The following is a 26,400-nucleotide window of genomic DNA, read 5'->3' on the forward strand; positions in this document are numbered from 1 at the left end:
TAAGCCTTGGGACTAGAAAGTGAAGGGTACCAGATTCAAACACCACTAGAGTCATTTGTTTAAGGTGTGTGTAACACTATATCATGCACACATTGTCAAACGGGAAACGACTATTGTAAAGAAAGACGTTTACTATTGTGAATAGATGTCAGAATTTTTATATCCTAAATACAAGAGAAGCAACCTCTACTGCACTCATTGCCAGTTTGTACCTCTATGCTCCTTCTTCTTCTTCTTAATCTGCTTACCCTCCAGGGTTGGTTTTTCCCTCGGACTCAGAGAGGGATCCCAGCTCTACTGTCAAGGGCAGTGTCCTGGAGCGTGCGACATTGGGGCGGGGGATACAACTGGGGGGTTGACCAGTACCTCGCCCAGGCGGCCTCACCTGCTACGTTGAACAGGGCCCTTGGTGGGGGATGGGAAGAATGGATGGGATAGACAAGGAAGAGGGAAGGAAGCCACCTTGGCCTTAAGTTAGGTACCATCCCGGCATTTGCCTGGAGGAGAAGTGGTAAACCACGGAAAACCACTTTCAGGATGGCTGAGGTAGGAATTGAACCCACCTCTATTCAGTTGACCTCCAGACGCTGAGTGGACCCCGTTCCAGCCCTCGTACCACTTTTCAAACTTCGTGGCAGAGCCGGGAATCGAACTCGGGCCTCTGAGAGTGGCAGCTAATCACACTATCCACACTATCCACTACACCACAGAGGCGGACCCTATGCTCCATCTACCTTCCAAAATGCGACGCGTTTACTGGCTTTGTGTATTGCTTATTAAATGATTCGGGGTTTGGCCATGCATGGTCTAGACCTAGTTCATCTATGGCTCTGTTAAAGCGAAAAGTACCTCACATGAATAATTCATAGCCGGATTCGCTTTGGGTGACAGACGTCGGTCGAAGTGCAACGGTGCTTCATCTCTTATGCCGCAAAACAAGTATCTGTACCACCCCGACCCGTTTCCTTCATTGATCAACAGCCGATGGGAGCACTGTTGTTGTTCATCAGTGCCGTTTCAATAGAGTGATTAACCGGTAGCACGCAAAGGTGTTATGTTGCTTGTACAATGCATGGCACGTTTGTAGGCAAGGTCGACTCCTGTCTTCTAATTATAGCCATCTGCTAGAGTTCATGCACGCAAAACACACATCTGTGTAAACACCGAAATACGTAAAAGGAATTGCAGGTTGGAGATGACGCATTTCCTTTTCCGGTGTCTATAAGAAAAGCCAGTGTTCGGCACAGTGAACAGAACAATCTTGAGGTAAGAACAAGCTAGTGGTAAGCACAGTTGGGATAACGTACGTCTCGACTGAGGGTTCTGGAAGGAATACCGCGTCCGTCTCGCCTGAGTAATAATTCCGGATTTTACAAGCCTTCCCTCACGACAACCACTTCTGCAGAGTCACGATCCCATGATCTACTACGAAATAACTTCTAGATTATGGATGCATTCCAGTCAACTGTTTAGCGAGCTATAGTGGGTTCGATTCTGGTCTTTGCAAATAGATTCTTGAAGATGGGGAAATCGCCGTATTCTTGACGTTGACATAAATAATCCTAATCCACACATTAGGTGTACACTCGCTAAACGTTCTGATATGTCTACCGCAGTTCACTACTGTGGCGTGACCTGGCATCTTCGGTGACCATCCAACCAGCAACTGAAGTTCACAATTTTACGTTAGGAAACATACATGTGGACATTTATGTATACATCTCCAAAAGAATGTTTTCAATTATTATTATTATTATTATTATTATTATTATTATTATTATTATTATTATTATTATTATTATTATTATTATTATTATCAACATCATTACCAAATGAAATTATCAGCTATATATCGATAGGCCTGCCATTAAGTTCTTTTTTCTGTCTTAATCCATTTATCCTCCAGGGTTGGTTTTTCCCTCGGACTCAGTCCGTGGGATACAATTGGGGAAGGAGAAGCAGTACCTCGCCCAGACGGCCTCACCTGCTATGCTGAACAGGGGCCTTGTGGGGAAGATTGGAAGGGATAGAGAAGAAAGAGCGAAGGAAACAGCCGTGACCTTAACTTAGGTACCATACCGGCATTTCCCTGAAGGAGAAGTGGGAAACCACGGGAAACCACTTCGAAGATGGCTGAGGTGTCATCCCCCACCCCCACCCAAACTCTACTCAGTTGACCTCACGAGGCTGAGTGGACCACGTCCCACCCCTCATACCACTTTTCAAATTTCATAGCAGAGTCGAGAATCGAACCCGGGCCTCCGGGTGTGGCAGCTAATTACAGTAACCACTGCACCACAGACGCGGACTGTTGCTCACTCTTAAGGAGCAATATATTTACTAAAGAGATCGGCGAAACCAAACAATCAAAAATGACGGCGACTATAGGCAAACCTGCAATTTTAACCAAACTTGGTACACATATGACTTAATTCTATCTGGAGAAAAATACCGTAGGATAAGACACACCTAGCATCCCTACGGGTGGAGTGGCGAGGGAGTGACAAGTAAAAATAATCGAAAACAACATACATTAGTGTTGAATCCCCAGTTTACGGGTTCACCAGGCTGATTGGTGACTCCCAATAAAGTTGGAATCGTGTTCATCTATATCCATAAATGTAAGTCGGTTTGGAGCGAGCTATATGCATTGAGTAGCCAAACGTCATGGGAAGACTCTGAATGTGATGTTAATAACGAGTTGCTCCTCCGTGAGCCCTCAAAATGGCAGCAATACGGCGAGGGATCGACTCTGCAAGGTGTTGGAATCGCTCTGGAGGGATCTGGACCCACGCATCTTGCACTGCTACCCGCAGTTGGTCTTGTGTAGTTATTGTGGTGTTCATGAAGCGTATACCAGCATCGACAGCGTCCCATAAATGGTCGAATGGATTAAGATCGGGGGATCTGGAGGGTCAATCCATGGTCGTAACTCCACTGGAGTGCTCCACCAACCACCTGCGTGCCACGTTGGAGCGGTGGCATGGCGCATTGTCCTGTTGAAACATGGAATCTTCATCAGGGTACTCTAGGGCCAGAAAGGGAAAGAATGTCCACATAACGTGCACTTGTCAGCGCTCCCTGCAGCCGGACAATGGGACCTAATCGCGACCAGAAATGAGCCACCTCCCGCCTGGACACAACCTTATTGACATGCAGGATCCATAGCTTCGTGCGGCATACGCCACACTCTCCCGCGCCCATCAGCTCGATACAACTGGAATCGAGATTCATCGAACCATGCCACACGCCGCCACTCTTCCATGGTCCGTTGCCGATGTTCGCGGGCCCATGCACGTCGTTGAGCTCTGTGTCGAGGGATCAGCAAAGGGACACGAGTTGGTCGTCGGCTGGTGAAGCCTATGAGGTGAAGTTGCCTCCTTACAGTCCTGGTAGAAATGGGTTCCTGACTCCCAACATTCAACTGGGTGGTGCTCTGACTCACAGTAGCCCGTCAAGCGCCCAGTATGGTTTCTATGGAGGCGACGTGATGGCCATTCGTTAAACACCTGTGATCTTCCCGTGCGGCGATTTACGTGGCTGGTAACATTCTCTCTGCGATATTGAAGATCCACCCTCGACACTGTTGACGTCAGAAACCCGAATTCACGTGTTATCTCCGCAATGCTATGACCCATGCGCCGTGCGCCGATGATATCCCACGTTCAAAGTCATTTAACTCGCGATGTGTTGCCATCTTTACGACACTGGTATCTGTGGCAGACTGTTCATCTACGCCGCAGCTAGCCGCAATGCTCAGGGGTCATACACGGCATATTTTCTAATGGGACACCCCTTCCCATGACGTTTAGACACTCGGTGCTTATACATTGGTATAAAAATGAAAATAGACGTGAATGAATGAGGCACTTCCAGGCATCTCAGAAACTTAAAACTTGGTACCGGAGAAGCTAATGACCTCAGAATCCTTAGAAAACTTCAAAATTCTCAAACTTTTCTGAGGGGGGGGGGCACGCTGGGGGTTTCAAATGTAGTGCTCAGCATAAGAACGCAGTATGATATATTTATCCAAAGCGATAACATATACGTTTCGTGGGCTTAAAAGTTTCAGGGAAGTCCTCATTTTACCCCCTCTCCCAAATCAAGATGGCGACACAATCTGCTAGACAAGATAAGAATTTGAAATTTGGTAAAATTATAGCTTTTGGCCTGTGACCGACGGAAAAATTCCAAGATGTTTAAATTTTTCACTTTTCCCCCCGAAAAATGTCGAAATATGGAGGCAGTTTTAATGACGGTCCAGACCTCCGTTTCGAAGTATTTGGTGGCTAAATAGAAAGTTGTATCACAAAACCGAAGGCGCGAATTTCGTTCAATTTTGAGTGATCTACAGCTTTGATTCTATGACATTTTAATGTATCTCTTTCCTTTATGCGTTAGATTTGGCTGCATTTCTCGATTGTACGTAAAGTGTGTGCTTTTTACACGAATATATTTCATAGTTTGACACACTTATAGTAAAGAGAGAATGATGACGTTCGGCGCGAACATTGACTCACATAGTGGTCATATGTGAACCAAATTCTATGTTTCTATCTGTCACATAAGTATGCGGAAAGCAATGCAGTAGTACAACTGTACTTAAATTTCGCCCTATTCAACGTTTCTCACTCAAACCAACCAATAAATAGAGGAGATAGGAGACAATGTCATAGGATCTACAATGTAGATCGCTAAAAGTGGCGTCTTATGGTGCAATCCGTTTGTCAATATGACGTACCGTTAAGCAGCAGTTAATCTGTAAATGAAAGTCTGAAATATTGTAAACGTGCATATACTTCCGTATACCGATCTCTATTCATTGAAGTCAATTTTTAGTGTCTAGAAAGGGTGTGTGTGACATTATTATTAATACTTTCCAATATTGATACTGACTGTCAGCAGGAGGGCGTCTGCTATTGTAATCAATACTCCCCACATCTATTTTGACTGGCAGTAGGAATGGGGTCCTTCTCCAACTCCTGGGTAACTGGCATTAGTAAGGAGAGTCCACCATGGTAATGAATAATTCCCTTCCCAATGTGACTGGTAGAAGGCAAGGGAGCATGATATTTTGTTCAAACCTTCCCTACCCGCTTGTGTTGCAAGGGTGCCCGCAATTATAATCGAAACTCACCAACTCCAATGTGAATGGCAGAAAGCTGATTGGCATTAGGAAAAATGGCCTGTCATTATAATGATAACTGCAAAACTAAATTTTGACTGGCAGTAGGGAAGGTGCCTGTCATTATAATGAAAACTTCTCGAATGCAATGTGTCTGGAGGTAGGAAAGCGGGCCTGCCATTGTAACGAAAACTCCCTAAATCGGTCGTGACCGGCAGTAGGCAAAGGAACCTGCTATTATAATGGCACTTCCCAAAGCATTTGTGAATGACAGTAGGCAAGTGAGCCTGCCGTTATCATCAGAACTCCACAACTCGCATCTTACACGGGAAAGAATGTATGGGGACCTTCCCATGGCGTTTCTTCGATAACGCTAAGAGACATTCAAATTAATAAAATCTCACTCACCGCGTGTAGAGCAATTTACGAAGACATCCACATACATTGTACAGTATATTACCGTAGCGAAGCACGGGTACATTTGCTAGTCATATCTATAGCGTATTTCGCAATATTTCGTAAAATATCAATCAACTTCAATCTACAAAAAATCACTTTACACATAATTAACCGGTAATATAAATCATAAAAATAAACGTTCGAGAAAGTACCCAGGCGGCGCATGGAGCAGTTTTATATCAAGACACGATATCTTACGGAGCAGTACGAGTCCTCTGGTTATTATAATAACGAATGTTAGTGATGTTATTGGTTTCACGCTTAACTGACTGCTTTGATGATTTTCGGAGACATGGAGGAGCAGGAATTTTGCCCTGCGGGAGTTCTTTTACAGGCCAGTAAATCTACCGATACAAGACTGACCTATTTGAGCACATTCAAATAATACTGGACTGAACAGGAATCGAACCGCCAACTTGGGCTCAGAAGGCCACCACTCTATAGTCTGAGCTACTGAGTTTGTATTATTATTATTATTATTATTATTATTATTATTATTATTATTATTATTATTATTATTATTATTATTATTATTAAAATTTGATAATTCGAGCTCATTTGCTTTACGTCCCACTAACCACTTTTACGGTTTTTGGAGACGCCGAGGTGCCGGAATTTAGTCACGCAGGAGTTCTTTTACGTGCCAGTAAATCTACAGACACGAGGCTGACGTATTTGAGCACCTTCAAATACCACCAGACTGAGCCAGGATCGAACCTGCCAAGTTGGGGTCAGAAGACCAGCGCCTCAACTGTCTGAGTCAGCCAGCCCGGCATAATAATAATAATAATAATAATAATAATAATAATAATAATAATAATAATAATAATAATAATAATAAAAATAATAAGGCATTACAACACAGTAGTGAAGCCAGAATGCCTATATGCAAGCGAGTGTCTGGCATTAAACTATAATTTAGATAAGCTAGAAATACTAGAAAGGCGAATCATGAGGAAAATATTAGGCCCACAAAACACAGCAGAAGGTTGGAAATTACGAAGTAATGCTGAAATATATAAAAAAATAGAAAATATATCAGATGTAATGAGGAAAAGGAGACTTATGTTTTTTGGACATTTATATCGAATGCAAGATAGTAGATTAACCAGTAAGATTTTCAGATATTTGTGGAGTAAGAAATCAACGACAAGCTGGGTCAACGAAGTAAGAAAGGATTTAGAAAAAAACAATATAACAACAGAAGAAATAAATAATAGAGAAGGCTTTCGGTTAAAAGTATTGAAAATAGAAGGATTCCAAGGTAGGAAAGTAAAAACGACTGGTTCAAAGTGGTCTGAAGACAGAAAGAAGAAACATAGTGAACAGATGAAAGCGTACTGGAAGAAAAGGAAAGAACAAAGAAGAAGGAATTGAAATTGGCACGTGGTCCTCTGGTGGCCCATTCGAAAGAAGAAGAAGAAGAATAATAATTAGTATTTGAGGCGACATGGTGCATGGACTAGCCACTTGGCTTCCAAATCCGTTGTCCTGGCTTCGAATCTCTGCGACTTCGGATGAGATTTTCACTAGAACCAAGGCATGTTGATAGGAAGAACATTCGGCCTTTAGGCCTGGCAAACTGGGTACTCTACAGACTCCATGCAAGTATAGAAAGGCGACTCTCAATTATTATTATTATTATTATTATTATTATTATTATTATTATTATTATTATTATTCCCACTGTAAGATGTTCTTTAAAATAGTCCCTATGACTAATTGGGTACTGTCCACAACATTGCGGTATATAATGTAGTCTCAGCATAATCGGCTACCATTTACGAGAATTTTAAATGCGAAGGCCTGTCTGTAAATTTACTCGCAGTTTAAGGAACCCCATTCATGACAACATATCAGTTCTTCGGCGTTTCTCAGTAGTCACTACTAGAGCGGCACCAAACAATTAACAGAATATTGTTGAAAGTTAATTAACTTTTCTGGTCATAATATGTCACTGAATTAGAGAATAAAATCTTAAGAATGAGTTTGTGTTGGATGCGTTATTTTAAATATGAAAAGTGACTTTTTTCCTATTTTTCAGCATACAATGCGCACCTTCGCTATCTTGCTATTGATGCTATGTGCCGTCATGGTGTTTGCTGTAGCGTTACCAAACCACAAGCACTATAAAGCACCGGACACTTTCACGTGGAACATGTTCCCCGATGATGAACAACAAACTGAAAAGGTAAGGTGAATAGAATATGAATGTGATAATTGTTCAGAGGTTAATATTTAGTCATTAAAAATTCTTCTTTTCATTCAAAGAACCATTTTCAAATATACAGTATTTTTGTATTTTAAATCGTATAATGTAATATTCGAAGAAATGGTAGAACACATTACTCTTTCGTGTGCGTATGCTATTGGCCGCGATATTACGTTTTGTGAAGGAACAAAACCAACTTATACCAAAGGTTGGAGATCTCGAACGTTTTATAGGAATGGAAGAATGAGCGCATTTGTCGGCAGTCAGAAATAATAGACAAGACAAAAACACTATGGTGAAATGACAGGGTAAAAAATTAACAGAAAGAAGAAATTGTGGATTGAATGTATAACAACAAAGACTTGAAGAACTAGTACAATGTACATAGAAACAAAACGCGTACCGGTAAGTGAACTCTTTAATTGGGAAATAGGAGAAGTTATGAACAGTAGAAATACACTGACTGACAGAGCAAATGCAACACCAAGAAGGAGTGGTTCGAAAGGGATGAAAGTTGGGGAAAAAACAGAGACGGCACGGACGAATAATTGATGTTTATTTCAAACCGATATGCAGGTTACACAATGCTCACGGCATCGACTCAGTAGGATGTAGGACCACCGCGAGCGGCGATGCACGCAGAAACACGTCGAGGTACAGAGTCAATAAGAGTGCGGATGGTGTCCTGAGGGATGGTTCTCCATTCTCTGTCAACCATTTGCCACAGCTGGTCGTCCGTACGAGGCTGGGGCAGAGTTTGCAAACGGCGTCCAATGAGATCCCACACGTGTTCGATTGGTGAGAGATCCGGAGAGTACGCTGGCCACGGAAGCATCTGTACACCTCGTAGAGCCTGTTGGGAGAAGCGAGCAGTGTGTGGGTGGGCATTATCCTGCTGAAACAGAGCATTGGGCAGCCCCTGAAGGTACGGGAGTGCCACCGGCCGCAGCACATGCTGCACGTAGCGGTGGGCATTTAACGTGCCTTGAATACGCACTAGAGGTGACGTGGAATCATACGCAATAGCGCCCCAAACCATGATGCCGCGTTGTCTAGCGGTAGGGCGCTCCACAGTTACTGCCGGATTTGACCTTTCTCCACGCCGATGCCACACTCGTCTGCGGTGACTATCACTGACAGAACAGAAGATTGACTCATCGGAGAACACGACGTTCCGCCATTCCCTCATCCAAGTCGCTCTAGCCCGGCACCATGCCAGGCGTGCACGTCTATGCGGTGGAGTCAATGATAGTCTTGTGAGCGGACGCCGGGAGTGCAGGCCTCCTTCAACCAATCGACGGGAAATTGTTCTGGTCGATATTGGAACAGCCAGGGTGTCTTGCACATGCTGAAGAATGGCGGTTGACGTTTGACGTGGCGTGCGGGGCTGCCACCGCTTGGCGGCGGATGCGCCGATCCTCGCGTGTTGACGTCACTCGGGCTGCGCCTGGACCCCTCGCACGTGCCACATGTCCCTGCGCCAACCATCTTCGCCACAGGCGCTGCACCGTGGACACATCCCTATGGGTATCGGCTGCGATTTGACGAAGCGACCAACCTGCCCTTCTCAGCCCGATCACCATACCCCTCGTAAAGTCGTCTGTCTGCTGGAAATGCCTCCGTTGACGGCGGCCTGGCATTCTTAGCTATACACGTGTCCTGTGGCACACAACACGTTCTACAATGACTGTCGGCTGAGAAATCACGGTACGAAGTGGGCCATTCGCCAACGCCGTGTCCTATTTATCGTTCGCTACGTGCGCAGCACAGCGGCGCATTTCACATCATGAGCATACCTCAGTGACGTCAGTCTACCCTGCAATTGGCATAAAGTTCTGACCACTCCTTCTTGGTGTTGCATTTGCTCTGTCAGTCAGTGTAAATTATTAGATTTGATTATAGAAGAGAAACCGGAAGAGCGAAAGATCCACTTAACGGGGGGTGAAGGAATTGAAAAATTAGTTGAATTCTTTGTATGAGGATACTTCTGTCTCACAGACATGAAAATTGTCATTCGGAATCTCCTTTAAAAATTAAGAAAGAGGTATTTTTTCGTTTTCGGAAAATACACTTAAGGGGACGGGGGTGAAAGAATTGAAAAATTAGTTGAATTATTTGTATGAGGATACTTATATGTAAAACATATATGTTGCAGACGTGAAAATTGTAATTTCGAATCTCATTTAAAAGTAAAGAAACATGCATTTCTTTGTTTTAGGAAAATCGACTTAAGTGGGGGGGAGGGCTGAAAATAAGTAAAGGAGTTGAATTCCCTTTATGAGGATGTCAGGAACTGAAGATGTTACAGATGTAAAAGTTGGTATTTTGAATCTCCTTTAAAAATAAAGAAACGCGTATTTATGGTTTTCGGATAGTCCACGTAAAGGGGAGAGGGTTGGAAAGAAGTGAAGAAGAAGTTGAATTACTTTTATGAGGATACTTATATCCCAAAATCTGAAGATGTAACAGACGTGAAAACTGTTTTTGGTATCTCATTTAAAAATAAATAAACAATTTTTTTGTTTTCGGAAAATACACTTAAGGGGTGAAAATAATTGAAAAAGTGGGTGAATTTTTAAAATGAGTACCGGTATATCTACAATATATGTCAAAAACGTAACATGTTACAGATGTGAAAATTGGTATTTGGAATCTATATAAATAAAGTTGTAGGGGGTCCGCTGTCTGTAATTTCGTTTGTTTTGCATATTTATCCGTTTTGGGTCAACTCAAGACCGAATCGGTGGGTTTTATTTTTCGTGTCTGTTTGTTTGTTTGTTCCACCATCACGGCGAAACGGCTGGATAGATCTCAACCAAACTTCATATTTAGATTATATTCACCCCGAGGAAGGTTTTTATATGCATATCATATTAAAATCTTTGAATAGACGGGGGATTTATAGGAAAACAGAACGGTTTTCCTCCATTTTCTCTTATACTATTGATTTTCTGTAAACTCCGTGGACCGTATGTGAAACGCATCTTCATTATAAACAACTTTCGTTATGTTCATAATTTACCATACTCTTCAAATGACGGAGAAATTTACTATTTTCTGCGGGTATCATGCTCTGCATTGAGTGACCAACAGACCGACAACGAACCTACAGGTTACCGTGGCAACGTCTCTGACTGCATGCCAGCAGGGAAGTAACGTATTGCCATTTTCCTCATCATGCCTGTAAATTCGTGGTTGTTACTTGGGTAGAAGGCAAGAGAGGCGTCAATCGGCCATTCTGCGGGATATTGGCGGAATATCGTTGGAGGTTATAACCGTCCTCGAATAGCTCGAGTAATAACACCATTACTCATCTTCTTATCTATTTACCTAAGAATCCCTGCGCTTAAATTTCTCCTGTGTTATCGCTTTCTTATATCCATAACTCACACCAGCATAATTTATTGAGGGGCATTTGATTTTCCAATACATTCACTTGGCATTTACATATTTGTCGTCATCCGGCTATCCTCAGTTATAATCCATTTTATATTAATGTCAGCTTTCTTAGATGTATTATTTTTCTTCCTTAATTACTCCGTATGTATGCGAGTGCTAATCCCGAAAACTGGACACTTTTTTCTTTGAGGAAATATTCGAAGCTATGCAAATGTATATCTTTTGGACCCGGAAAAGATCGAAATATGGATGCAATTTTAACGACGGTGCAGACCTTCGTTTCAGGATAATTGGTGGGTAATCGGTAAGTCGTATCACAAATCAGAAAGGACAATCGCCTTTCATTTTGGAGAGATATACAACTTTGGACCTATGACTTTTTTGTCGTATTTCTATCCCTAATACGTTAAATAGAGCTGTATTTCTCGATTTTATGTTAATTTTGTACTTTTACACGTATATGTTGTCATTTGGCACACTTAAAGGAAAGATAGAATCATGACACTCGGCTCGCACATTGACATGACCAGTGCAGTGGCCATGTGATAGACAAATTTTTAATGATTCTATCTGTCACATGAGTATCAAAAATATAAAGTAGTATATGGAAACTGTACAAAATTTCACCCCATTCAATGACTTTAACTCTATCAAACCATACATATAGGAGATACGAGAAGACGTCATGGGACCAACCATGTAGAACACTGAACGAGTCGTCTGATGGTGAAGTCCGTTTGTAGGTGCAATTTAATATAGTCTTACTCACTGCATTTACAGTAATTTACGGAGAAATCCGTATACAATGTAGAATACCGTAGCGAAGCACGGGTACATTTGGTAGTCTTCTTTAAAAGTAAAGGAACATGTATTTTTTTTTTTTCGGAAATCCATTTAGGTGGAGTATGGGGAAAGGACAGATAAAAGGGTCGAATTATTTTTATGGAGTATTTATATTTCAAAAAGTGAAGATGTTACAGGCGTGGAAATAGGTACGGTATTTGGAATCTCTTTTAAAACTAAAGAAACATGTTTTTTTTGTTTGTTTTCGATTTGAGAGAAGACTGTTTCTCACATGTACGGTTGTATGCCGCATGGTCATTTTAGCTCCAAGAGACAATATCACAATCGTGATTTACAAAGAGTTTCTGTGGTAAATGAAACTCAATTTTTCGGTGAGCGTTAATTCTTTAGGGATTTTCAGATAATGTCTTAGTACAGTACCGAGGAATCCACGCGAGCGTAGCCGCGGGTAACTGCTAGTTGTAAATAAGAAAGAAAAAACTGTTACACAAGTCGGTAAACCGGAGCACTGACACATTTGCGAAATGGTGAAGTAACTGAGACAATGGCCGTAAGAAGAGGTCCATAGAACAGCGTAGCCAGGATCGGCCGATTGGGGTGTGGGGTGTGGTGGGGGAATTGTAGTCACAAAATGATGGCAGAACACAATGAATGACTTATCATTATGAGGACACTAATACAAGGGAATTACAGATATATTAGTTCCACAATTATGTCTCTGAATGCTTATTTAGTTTGTGGTCTATTGTCAGTTCCTGTATATTTTCTTTTTGTAAAAATTCCGTGGGGAGGGGGTTCTAACCCCCAGTAGCCCCCCCCCCCTCCCCATCCCCTGGCAACGCCTATGAGCCCGCACTAGTATAGTAATATGTTTTCTGTAGGCAAGAGCACGTACTACGTATGCTGTCAACATTCAGAGGAGATTGTGTCTGTATGCGGAGAGAAAATATGGACGTAGTGCCGTGAATTTGCAGAGGCCCCAACGACTATGAAAGATGAAGAGCAGAGTGGCTGGACCAAGCAGTGTGAGCTTCGGCTCAACAAGGGCTAATTTTACTAACCTTGCAGCTCTGCATTCGGGAGGCGGAGGGGCTGTCCTGAGAATGGTTTCCGTGGATCTCCATTCTCCTTCATTAAGGCAATTGCCGGCCAGATCCTGTTAAAGGCTACGGCGACCAGCACCTCACCTTCTCCGCACCTCAAATCGCCTTGGCCTGAGAAGGCGTAACCCTCTAGGAGGCCCGCCGTACTCCTTCAGGGTACGGAATGGAAACATTTTCAGTAGTAGAAGAGTGGCTGGTCCGCCTCTGTGGTGTAGTGGTTAGTGTGATTAGCTGCCACCCTCGGAGGCCCGGGTTCGATTCTCGGCTCTGCCACGAAATTTGAAAAGTGGTACGAGGGCTGGAACTGGGTCCACTCAGCCTCAGGAGGTCAACTGAGTAGAGGTGGGTTCGATTCCCACTTCAGCCATCCTGAAAGTGGTTTTCCGTGGTTTACCACTTCTCCTCCAGGCAAATGCCGGTATGGTACCTAACTTAAGGCCACGGCCGTTTCCTTCCCTCTTCCTTGCCTGTCCTTTCCAATCTTTCCATCCCCCCGCAAGGCCCCTGTTCAGCATAGCATGCCTGGGCGAGGTACTGGTCATCCTCCCCAGTTTTATCCCCCAACCCCGAGTCTGAAGCTCCAGGACACTGCCCTTGAGGAGGTAGAGGTGGGATCCCTCGCTGAGTCCGAGGTTAAAACCAACCCTGGAGGGTAAACAATGTTTTTTTTTCTTTTTTTTTTTTTTTTTGCTAGTTGCTTTACGTCGCACCGACACAGATAGGTCTTATGGCGAAGATGGGACAGGGAAGGGCTAGGAGTTGGAAGGAAGCGGCCGTGGCCTTAATTAAGGTACAGCCCCAGCATTTGCCTGGTGTGAAAATGGGAATCCACGGAAAACCATTTTCAGGGCTGCCGACAGTGGGGTTCGAACCTACTATCTCCCGAATACTGGATACTGGCCGCACTTAAACGACTGCATCTATCGAGCTCGATGGTAAACAGACTAAGAAGAAGAAGAAGCAGAGTGGCTGTCAAACAACATCTGACACATTCGTTAGCCTAACAGTTAATGCCATTAATGAAAAAATAGGGGAGGATAGATTTGTTACTCTGGATGAGTTACAGGTTTTCACCGAACAGCTAGAACATCAATTAGGAAAAGACACACTCATTTTACGCTATGAAAATGAAATGAAATGGCGTATGGCTTTTAGTGCCGGGAGTGTCCGAAGACAAGTTCGGCTCGCCAGGTGCAGGTCTTTCTATTCGACACCCGGAGGTGACCTGCGCGTCGTGATGAGGATGAAATGATGATGAAGACAGCACATACACCCAGCCCCCGTGCCATTGGAATTAACCAATTAAGGTTAAAATCCCCGACCCGGCCGGGAATCGAACCCGGGACCCTCTGAACCGAAGGCCAGTACGCTGACCGTTCAGCCAACGAGTCGGACATTTTACGCTATGAAAAGTACTTTCATATTGTTGGTGATTATGTGGAGAATAAAGCAGTGTTCTCTATCTTGATCAGTCTTTATCTATCTGAAAACATGAGGGGAACTTATTTTCTGATTTATTTACCTTTGTATGTGAATATTTTATAAAATGCTAATTTTTATTAATGTTTAATTGATACATTTGTATATTACAGTCCCATGTGGTGGAACGTCGTAGCTTGAAGAAGCGCCTGAAGAAAGTTTGGAAACAGACCACTAAACAGGTGGAACACAACGCTGTCCCTATAGCTTTAGCAGTGCTGTCGAAGACGGGGTGATAGGACCTAGCGGGAAGATACCCTAACTTAGAGATAGTACTTCAATATTGCTCAGTTGCAAAGACTATGCTTTCTTGCCAGTTTAGAGTGATTATATCTTAGTGGTAGGAAAAAGAGGAGATTTGTACCATTCAACTCATCTCAATCAACTTTGCATGACCAATAATTATGATACGGTATGTAACTTGAACAGTGTTATCCACGCTGTTAGTTTTAAAACAGGCATAATACGATCATTTACAGAAAAGTACAATGTTTGACTATTTATTTCAGTTTCAAATTGATGATTATGATTATTGTTGTGTAAAAGGGCCTAACAGTTTCAAACTAAGTTATGAAGAATTGTTATATCATTACTGACATTGCTTTCACGGTGATACTTTTCATTGTTACTATCATCGTCTTCCTTTCGATATCAAGAGTGCCTCATTAAACAGCCTATTTCTTAAGACAACTTTTTGTTTCCTGTCAAATATTTATGAAATTCCAAACAATTCAAATGTCTGAAATTGTATTGAACACTTACTATTTATTTTATTGTCTCCACTTGAAATTGATTCTCTTTCGTCCATTAGAAAAGAAAACAGTCTCTTCATATCTACGTCTATAACTGCGATTAAATTCTCTTTTACCGAGCTCGATAGCTGCAGTCGCTTAAGTGCGGTCAGTATCCAGTAATCGGGAGATCGTGGGTTCGAGCCCCACTGTCGGCAGTCCTGAAGATGGTTTTCCGTGGTTTCCCATTTTCACACCAGGCAAATGCCGGGGCTGTACCTTAATTAAGGTCACGGCCGCTTCCTTCCACTTCCTAGGCCTTTCCCATCCCATCGTCGCCATAAGACATATCTGTGTCGGTGCGACGTAAAACAAATAGCAAAAAAAAAAAAAACTCTTTGCTGTCGCTTGTGACTGGGCAATACATCGATAGCGAGAGGCAACGCTCGCTATTTAAGGTAAAATGTTGCTCCATAACCCAAAAAGAAAGGACATTTGCTGAAATTTCCAGAAATCCACATGGAAGGATTTTATGTCCGATAAAATAGGATATATGGCCACCCTACATTACTAATACATCACTACGTCTATCAACGGCATCAATATACTTCCTAAAGTAATAAAATCAACCGTTTTGGTAATTCTGTAAGAAAAGTTGTGAAATCTGAATAATATGAAGGTGCAAATGGGAACAATGTGAAGATCTGAAAATGAAGTTCAGTAATGCGATAAAATACTCGAGTTAACGATACCTAACCCATCTGGAAGGTTGTAGGTTTCATTCGCCATCAAGAAGTGAAGAAATATAGAAACGAGAGGGACCACACATGGTCCTAGAGTCCATATTCAGCCTGCAACAAAGATGGGGCACATGCGGCTGGTAACCTTTACTTTTCATTCCATAATCCAGTCGTGTTTGAACAATAGTTCAGCTTGCAAAATAGAGGTAACCGGCCCGTCAAGCCACACTCGACTGCTGTTAATTTCAAAATCATTTTCACATATCACAGAGTTCATAATGTAATAAATTTTGTATATTATGATAAACACATGTCTCCTTTATTTTCCACATTACATTCCCTACTCATTTTAGTTTTAATGGTCGAATGGGCTATGGCTCTGAAAAGAAACGCTTTTTCGTCTAAAAAACTATCCAATGGTGAGTATGACTGTCTGTTAGGTCATCAGTGTTGTAAACAAGGTTGGGGTTTACAAAAACACAACTTCTTTATTTGCTTCACATGTAAAATTACAATATTTACACTAACAAAACTGAAAGTTATCTCGAAACAAAATGAACTATGAATTTGGAGAAAGAGTCTGTCTTTGTACACTATATACACATTGGAGTATTCACGTTCACTACTATTTCGGAAAGATAGCCCTTGTGACATGAAAAGTTCTTGATAGTCGAAAACTATCAGAAGCACTGACGTAAATATCTCAGAGAGTCCTTCCTTGTTGAAGTGTCTGAGTTCATTAACGTAAGTTCAATGACTGAAGAGTTCCTACTTAGCGAAACTAAGTTGATAATGGGAGCTTGCATTAGCTAGGGAATGATAGTGGCATATAATGGTACGACTGGACATGGACAGCGGAACAGGCAAGAGGAGCGGTGACCCGAGGTGAGACCTCTTACTGCCAGAAATTCAGTCCACCTGGCCGAAGCACATTTTCAAGAGGAGTAGCCTCCGTGCTCGACGTAGGGTGTATTCTGGAGCTGGACACCGGGGTCAGTGGGCGTCTGGACAGGCTAGGAGCTCCTTTTTTATAGCACACACGACGTTCCAGGCACGCGCACTGAGGGCTGCGCGTCGAGGCTCGAAGAATAACACACTGGCACGCGTGTAGATGGCTGGCGGATCGAGAAGGGCGCGACGGACATACAACAATCAGCCCAGAGGCTTGTTGGATCCTCAAATAGCACCACCAAAGGTTATGCAGTTACAGTATAAGGAAACCGCAAAAACCAATGGCAGCACCAAAATGAGTATGACAATATTGTTAAAATTGCTTAGTTTCTAGCATTAACCATTGACATGAAAGGCAATCCGGCATAAGCACTGCTCTAGCGACAAGAACGATCTTGGGTGTCCCTGAATAGGTATTCGACCATTCAGCTGTCTTTTGCATGCAGAGCATTAACGTCACACGTCTTCTGTACGTGTCCCCAGAAAAAGGCGCTGCTGTTACATTTAATTGTGCAGGGGTTTTACGAGAGTATTTGAGTACCAAAATGTCGAGGCTTTGTGAATATGCTACAAGTATATTGCAGAACGAAGTTTTTAAGACAACAATGTAGTGGTAATATTCAAAAGGATAAACAACATGAACGTGACAACGTGGCTGTTGGTGTGGAGCAGTGGCTTGGTACGAACAGACAGTTTACGTGTTACTCATGAAGTAGTAATACAGAGCGAGCCAGTGGTTAATGCTGTAAACGTCCAGGTTATAGTTTTGAGTCAACGAGCTAGATTAACATAGAGAGGCAGAAGCGCTGCCCGGCTGAAGCTAATTGAACAAACGTCCGCCATGTTTCCAGTGGTCACATAAGCAAGGGGGCGTGGTTCTCGAATGATAAACGGTGTTGAAAATATGAATTATGGAATCACTGGTGCAAAATTAAAGACCGTTAGCCGAAAGCTTAGAACAGTAATAATCATAAATTGCGAATAGCGCACTTCATCCTCGTTGCGACGCGAGGCCAACATCGCGATCAGCTGACTGTAGAGTAGTTCGAAAAGGATGCAAGGAGAATCGTCACACAGTGACATACGAGCAGGCCACGAAATCAGAACCCTGCTTGGCTGTTGTGGTTAAGCGTAAATTACAATAAAAACCGTGGACATAAATAAGTATTTATAACGGAAATCCTTAAAACGAAAGGGAACCTCATTCTGATCATATGTTGTATCCCCATGAGTATCACTATAAATGTTCAATGTAATTATTTATTATCATTATTATTTCGCATTACCGTATCGTACTGGCATTACTTTCGTTTTGCTGTTTGTTTAAAGTCGCACTAACACATCGAAGGTTTTCGGCGACGGGGAGATGGGCAAGGGCTAGGATTGGGAAAGTGGCGGCGTGGCCTTGATTAAGGTACAGTTTGGTTTGAAAATGGGAAACCATGAAAAAAACATGTTCAGTTCTGCCACTATCTCCTGAATGCAAGCTCACAGCACCCCCTGTGGTTTGGTGCGGTAGAACTACGGTATTCCCTGCCTGTCGTAAAAGGCGATTAAAAGGGGCCCACGGGCTCTTCACTTGGGATCGTGGGTTGGCGACCACGGGGCCCTTAGTTGAGTCCATGCATTGTTTCCACTTACTTGTGCCAGGCTCCTTACTTTCATCTATCCTATCCGACCTCCCTTGGTGAACTCTTGTTCTTTTCCGACTCCGGCGGTATTATGTTTCCGAATCCTAGATAGTGTTTCATTTTCATACCCTTCGTGGCCCTTGTCTTCATTTTTCGAAGCGTCGGACCTCTTCCATTTTGTCCCTTTGATTTGTGTTAACAGAGTATGGTTTCCCAGTGGTACCTCCTCACCACCACCACCAAGCTGACAGAAGGGCGACCTTAACCGCACGATCAACTCGCTTGATATCCAAACCAAACCCCATGGCACTTAACGCCCTTGAAAGGGCCTTGGCCTGCCCAGCAACCGCTGCTCAGCCTGAAGGCCTGCAGATTACGAGGGGTCGTGTGGTCAGCACGACGCATCCTCTCGGCCGTTATTCTGGGCTTTCGAGACCGGGGCCGCCATCTCACCGTCAGATAGCTCCTCAATTCTAATCACGTAGGCTGAGTGGACATCGAACCAGCCCTCAAGTCGAGAGAAAAATCCCTGACCTGGCCGGGAATCGAACTCGGGGCCTCCGGGCGAGAGGCAAGCACCACGGGACTCGCTTGGTATACTTGGAGATAAAACATGGCGGCCTCAGTTCCTGGAAGTCAGCAGTCAATAACACTCTGCACCCTGCTGAGTAAACGAGTTCTAAGTGATACTTGTTTGGTCTGGAAAGGTTGCCAAGCCGCTTTCTTCAGTCTTTACCCTTTCTTCGTCTCGAATGAAGTAGACGATTCGCCAATTCAGACTACCGTAGACGTATGTAAGCATGAAGAATGAGATTTCCACCTAATCAATACTTTATTACAAAATGTTTGAAGTTGTCTACATTGAAACAGTACCGGTTTCGACCTGTAAAAAGGTCATCATCAGCTGTTGGTGAACCTGCTTAATAGCGATAGTACGTAAAACATTACTAAAACTAATTTAACAAGAATGCCTTATTCTAATATAATATTACTTAAGGTATATACATATGGTACAATATGGGGCTTAGACTCATTGGAGTTCCATTCAAAAGTCTGTGCTGTTGCCAACATTATGTCAAACAATATACATATGTACATATGGTGCAATGGGCTTGGCTTGCTGGAGTCCCTTGAATGCCACACACTCCAAAACTTCTATAACAGAGGTTGAAAATACAGTTCCTATAGAATAGAGGATCACTGAGGTTACGGTGTTAGTTGAAACGTCTTTGCAGCATGTCGGCACTGAGACCAAACGTTGTGAATACACAATCAAGGTGCTTTGTTGGGCCGCAATTTTGCGGGGAGCGTACTCAACTGAGGTTCTGTAGGTTGTTCATTCTTATTGTGTGATGTTGCTGATAAATACTAATTTCTAGGTTCCTTGTTGAGGCATGTCATGCTATGGATGAAGTTTTGAAATTAAAGAAAGGTTGATAGAGTCCCCTCTTCACACTTGCATTTGTGCTCAGGTAAATTCAAAATCTGAGAAAGAAAAAGGAAGTGGAATTAGAATAACTGATAGAGAGTGCCTGCTAAATGGAAGTAGGAATTAGAATAACTGATAGAGAGTGCCTGCTAAATGGAAGTAGGAATTAGAATAACTGATAGAGAGTGCCTGCTAAATGGTTTGTGTGCTAAGGAGTGTGTGTTACTTACGTGTGGGCTGGATATGTCTTCAAGTGTAGCCGGGAGTGTGCTGCACCTTGTTGCGTGTGCGTCGTGTTGCTGTCGTAGTGTTCAGATTGACAGGTGGTGGGGAGGGGGAAGCAGCTTCTGGAGGGGGTGGGGTGAAGTGGGTTGTGTCTTTTGGGTTTTGTGTGGGTTTGTGTCTGCTGATTCTTTTTAAATATGTGTCTTTTAGAATGGGAATGGCTGTGTTGAAGAGGATGTTAGTTTTATCTGTGATTTCATTTAAGTTGGTGCAGATTTGTAGACGATATCTTCGTTGTTATAGATTGCAGGTTTACAAACGAAAACAACATACTCGAACAGCTAAACAAAATAGATCCACACATAAAATTTACGATGGAAACCGAGAAAAACCACGCTCTGAATTATCTTGATTTATCCATCACCAAAACATTATCATTACCATTAAACATTATCATTAACATTATCAATCAATATACATACGTAAATATACGGATGGCATTCTTGAAAGCGACAATCTAACTTTTCATTTCTTAAAACTTACGATGAAAATGAAATGGCATATAGCTTTTAGCGCCGGGTGGTGTCCGAGGACTTCGGCTCCCCAGGTGCAGGTCTTTTGATTTGACTCCCGTAGGCGACCTGCGCGTCGTGATGAGGATGAAATGAAGATGACACATCACTCGTCCCCGTGCTCGACCCTGCCGGGAGTCGAACCCGGGATCCCTGTGACCAAAGGCCAGCACGCTAATCATTTAGCCATGTTCAATAGCCACGCACCATCTCCCTGTCACCTGATCATAATTATGTTCTCGCGCCAACTTGCTTTGTTTTGCTCCCGATGAATTTGCCTCCGTAAGAAGCGTCAGCCATACAGCCCCTCTGTGTTATTCTAGCTTGTTGTCTCCAATCCCCGGGGAGTAAGTGACAAAATAAGTGATATTTAGATCCTCGGTGGTAGTGAACTGAGTAGTTTCCGCTAAAACAAACACATAGACACACATGGTAACTTAAATACAAAACTTGGAATCACTGCATCACTTTAATATCTGTTGTAGGGAAATGACCCCCTTATTACGAGGTTAAAAGGTTATTTCATGGCAGGCTTTAGTTTACAAGATAACAGGGGGGAAATGTTCCCAGTTCAGCAGGGTGTGACCATGTGCGGATAGTTCTTGACTCCCACGCAGCCTACTACAGTTCATGCCAGATAATTTTTAAAAGTTGTATGATTATAGTCGTCCACCTCTGTGGTGTAGTGGTTAGTGTGATTAGCTGCCACCCCCCGGAGGCTCGGGTTCGATTCGCCGCTCTGCCACGAGGTTTGAAAAGTGGAACGGGGTCAACTGAGTAGAGGTGGGTTCGATTCCCACCTCAGCCATCCTGAAAGTGGTTTCCCGTGGTTTCCCACTTCTCCTCCAGGAAAATGCCGGGATGGTATCTAACTTAAAGGCCACGTCCGCTTCCTTCCCTCTTCCTTGTCTATCCCTTCCAATCTTCCCATCGCTCCACAAGGCCCCTGTTCTGCATAGCAGGTGAGGCCGCCTGGGTGAGGTACTGGTCATCCTACCCGGTTGTATCCTCGACCCAGAGTCTGAAGCTCCAGGACATTGCCCTTGAGGCGGTAGAGTCCGAGGGAAAAGCCGACCCTGGAGGGTAAACAGATGAAGAAGAAGTAGTATAATTATAGCCTCAGTAATTGTTGAACTGTAGTTATTACACATATACGAGTAATTGTTAAATATTCTATCTTCAAATAGTTATGAAATACATTTACATATTTTCTTTTTTACAGTTTACTTTACGTCGCACCGATACGGACAGGCTTATGGCGATGATGAGACAGGAAATTGCTATGAGCGGAATGGAAGAGACCGTGACCTTAATTAAGGTACATTCCCGCCATCTGCAGGGCTGCCGACAGTTGGGTTCGAACCCGCTATCTCACGAGTGCAAGCTTACAGCTACATGAGGCAAACCACACAGCCACTCGCTCGCTAGTCATTAAATAACGCTTTTCTTTTCTTGATGCTTCCTAGGTTTTAACAATTTTGTACACAGTCTCAGTAGTTGTTGAATTGTAATTATTACGCATGCAATTGTTAAATATTACGCACATGCAGTCTTCAAATAGCCATTAAATAACGCTTGTCTTTTCTTGACTGGAAGTAAGTGGAGTTTTTCATTTTATGCGATAAACTTACAATTAGATTACAATTAAAGAAACAGACATTGTCGCCCCGGAGCGCGAATAAGTCCGACACCTTGTCCGATTGGTCACGCCCTATTACGCTGACGGGTGTATAAGTTGCCCTGGGTATTTGTTGTGTTTATCTGTTATACTACGGTAAATTCTTTTAACCTCACATTAAGAGGGACACTCACCTACAACTGATATCAAAATCACCCAATGGGTGATTCCCAAGTTCGTTGTAAGACAAAGAAGCTTAGGGCCTACATCGAAGTTCACTTGAACAATGATGGCATTCTCCTTCCCACTCCATTAAGTTCCATCTCAAGGGAACACGACTTAAGTAACGCCAGAGTCCTGTAGTTAATATTACCATGTGATATCTCTTGACAAACTCTTGTTATGATTGGGATTAGTGATTCATTTTGTTGTCTTCCGCGATCCTTCCCTGTTTTCAGCCGATAGACTCATTCTTTCAGGAGTTGGAACATGTTCTCTTCCCACTTTCAATCGATGAAGCAAGATGCTGACAATCTCTTGGTCTATGGGTGAACACCTACCTTCTCACCAGAATGGCAAGGTTCGACTCCTGATTCTGGTACGAATGTTTTAAGGTTCTTAAATGGGGTGAACTCAGTAAGTATATACAATTTTAAAAAGTGAGTTAAAATCCCGGCCATCTAAAAGCGATGTTTAGTGAGTATTGTCTTCAATATTAAGTGAATGCTAGGATAGTATCAAACTTTTAGGCCACGACCGGAACATGATTAGCGCTGTGGCTTTGCTGCTGACATTCTACTCAGACGGTCGAGGTTGGATCCTGGATGCAATGTTCACCTGAAGAAATCACCTGGCGTCAGGAATATGCCTGTTGTACACCATCAGATTTTTCTTTGAATTCAGTTCAATACTTCACAAGACAAATTGTAAAATCTTGTCAAAGATTGTTCAATATTGCTGAAGGTTTGATTTGAAAATATTTGGCAAGGTTTGATAGAATTTTGTTTTAAAATGGAGGAAAGGCAAGCAGCAGTTGTACAAGCAGTGGGTGGGATATAATCTTTAAAAAAAAGAAGAGCAACGCGCAATAAAACATAAGTTTTAGAAAAGATTGATGAGGTTATCTTCAACATAATTTTTACAATGTGTTTTCCTGCCATAACATCATTTGCAAAGGTTATGTTATATTGCATTAACCCACATGAATCCAACGCAATTTCGTATCGTATTACATGAAAACATATTAGGAATTCAATAATAATAATAATAATAATAATAATAATAATAATAATAATAATAATAATAATAAGCGAAGATCGTCGTACATTGAATATTGCTGATAGTGTGTAGTTATACGGTAGGTTACGTATGGTAATAAAATAAAAACTATCCACTTCTTGATATATTTCTCTTGCAATCTCCTAGTACGGTGCCGTTTTCTTAATTTGATTGTGGTATCGATGGAGTCCACTGAATACAGACAGGCAGGTATGCGCCTTATACTTAGCAGTTAATACACGCACAACATCCCTTAGCCATCAAGATGAAGCCATTTTTGTTGTTTTGATTTCCAGCAATCCCAGCATGCCTAGCGGTCTAGGACACACCATTAATGCTCCAATTCCATTGGTCGATTCTGTCAAAGACTTGGAAATTCCTTGACCGATTAAAACATGTTCTAATTCACTTTCTCAAGTATTGCAAGCGATTTGACAAGTAAACATGTGAAGCACTGGAAATTCTTGTCAAGTCGTGAGCCGGGGTGGTTCCAGCTTTTATAGAAATAATTAGAATGTGCTGAAGAAAATGTATTGAGCGATCTTAATATTGCTCAAGTTACCGATATCTACTCTTAGGATTGACTGTTCGGAAAGAGACAGGAGACTCTTCAACCTTCTGATCTTTGATAAGCCGCCAATATATCAGCTATTCTGGGGTCCACATTTGATGAGCCAGGGGCTCGGTACGGGACCAGGAACTGCTTCCATAAACTATGTAGGCCATTTCTGTGAAATTTCTCTTGGTCAAACCTTGTTGTCTTCTTACCGTACATATCAGGTTTCCGAGGGTGGAGCTGTTCTTGTGTCTCTCATAATCCCACTTCACCTCTTCTACAAGTCATTACTTACATGCTCCCTTTCCAATCTTCTATATTTTCCTATCGGAAAGTGCTATTGCAACACGATTAACCCTATGAGAACACTAGTTGTGCACCACTCATACCTCAGCAGCTTCCATAACGTCGCTCGGGGGTTTATTGATCAAGAAATAACAGATAGACGTGCAAACATATCTAGTTGAACACTAGCTCCTATTTAGTCGAATTCATTTTTATAACACTAAGGCACTTTTTAAGAACCGTATTTTTTAAAGTATCATAAAACGGGATTTCTTTGCACAATTTTTTACGGTTTTTGATCTGTAGCTGTATTTGCATTAGTACGGTACAGAATTTCACTCAATAAGTAACTCAAAATGTTGATACATAAGAGATCATTTTGCTAGAATATTAGTCGATTTCATAAGGAATGGTCCTAACGAGCCATCTCTATGGTGTAGTGGTTAGTGTGACTTGCTGCCACACCCGGAAGTCCGGGTTCGATTTCCGGCTCTGCCACGAAATTTGAAAAGTGGTACGAGGGCTGGAACGGGGTTCACTCACCTCGGGAGGTCAACTGAGTAGAGGGATGTTCGATTCCCACCTCAGTCATACTTGAAGCGATTTTCCTTCGTTTATCACTTCACCTCAAGGCAATTGCCAGGATGGTACCTAACTTAAGGCCACGTCTGCTTCCTTCCCTCTTCTTTGTCCACATCCCCCTCCCAATCTTCCCTGTTCCCCCACAAAGCTCCTATTCAGCATGGGAGGTGAGGCCGCCTGGGCGAGGTACTGGTCCACCTTTCCGACCCAAACTCAAGCTCCAGGACACTGTCCTTGAAGCGCAGAGGTGGGATCCCTCGCTGAGTCCGAGAAAAAACCAATCTTGGAGGATAAACGGATTAAGAAAGAAAGAAAGAAAGAAAGAATTTCAAGAATAAAAGCGTCAGAGTATCGAGACAAAAACATATTGGTATTGAGTAACGACGCAAACTGGTATCGACCAATCTCTGATTAAAAGATTTCCTTGAAGTCACGACGATTTAAACCTAAGAACCATGCATTACCAGTATAAGAAATGCTTAGAGAGTTTAGCACATGTTCCCATAAAATGAGGAAAATATAATAAACAGATCTCCATTGTGCACTGTGTTCTCCTAGCCTGTTTTGTTTACTCTGTGTCTGCTTGCCTTGCTCACCTCCTGAGTTCCTACACCTGATAATTGTGTCTGAGTAATCACAAGAAATCCCCTTTCCTCGTCTTGCTGGTAATAACACAACCAGTGCCTGTGAATTACCGCTGATAAACTCTTCTTGAATTCCCTAAGTCTTTGACACACACGTTTATTAATGCTCCCTATCACATTTCTTGGAATCTCTGCACACTAAAGTACATTTTCCTTGTGAGGGAGCATACTTGGAGGATAGACGGGATTTTTTATGACGCTTATTAACTAGCATACTGTTCCTTATTTACAGAATTAATGATGTTTATTTAAAGTCCCTTCAATTGTTTCATATCTTAAGAGGAACCGGCGTGGTGGATTTTTTTCCTCGAAAAAGGGATCAATTTACGTGACACATATATCTCGCACTTAAGTACTCTCATACAACAATCAACTTCATCAAGGTTCGACCCTACGCTGTTGAGCTTATAGGCCTAAGCAACAACTAACTACGCTACGAAGTTGGACACTAATATTATTACCGGCACTGGAAATAATTAATCAATTAATTTATTTATGCATTGTACAATACATACATACATACATACATACATACATACATACATACATACATACATACATACATCGTTATAGACTG

At 42.5% G+C, this 26,400-nt stretch overlaps 1 protein-coding gene and 1 long non-coding RNA gene across 2 annotated transcripts in view; one reads left to right on the plus strand and one right to left on the minus strand.

The window, feature by feature from the left end:
* Nucleotides 1–26,400, minus strand: part of LOC136862274 (nose resistant to fluoxetine protein 6) — a 415,203-nt gene that overhangs the window by 57,450 nt on the left and 331,353 nt on the right. The window lies entirely within an intron of this gene.
* On the plus strand, nucleotides 1,148–15,271 carry LOC136858513 (uncharacterized). Its single transcript, XR_010858644.2, has 3 exons — nucleotides 1,148–1,266; nucleotides 7,629–7,775; nucleotides 14,695–15,271. It is a non-coding gene; the product is annotated as an uncharacterized lncRNA (long non-coding RNA).

This window comes from Anabrus simplex, chromosome 1 (genome assembly GCF_040414725.1).
Source record: "Anabrus simplex isolate iqAnaSimp1 chromosome 1, ASM4041472v1, whole genome shotgun sequence".
Taxonomy (NCBI): Eukaryota; Metazoa; Arthropoda; class Insecta; order Orthoptera; family Tettigoniidae; genus Anabrus; species Anabrus simplex.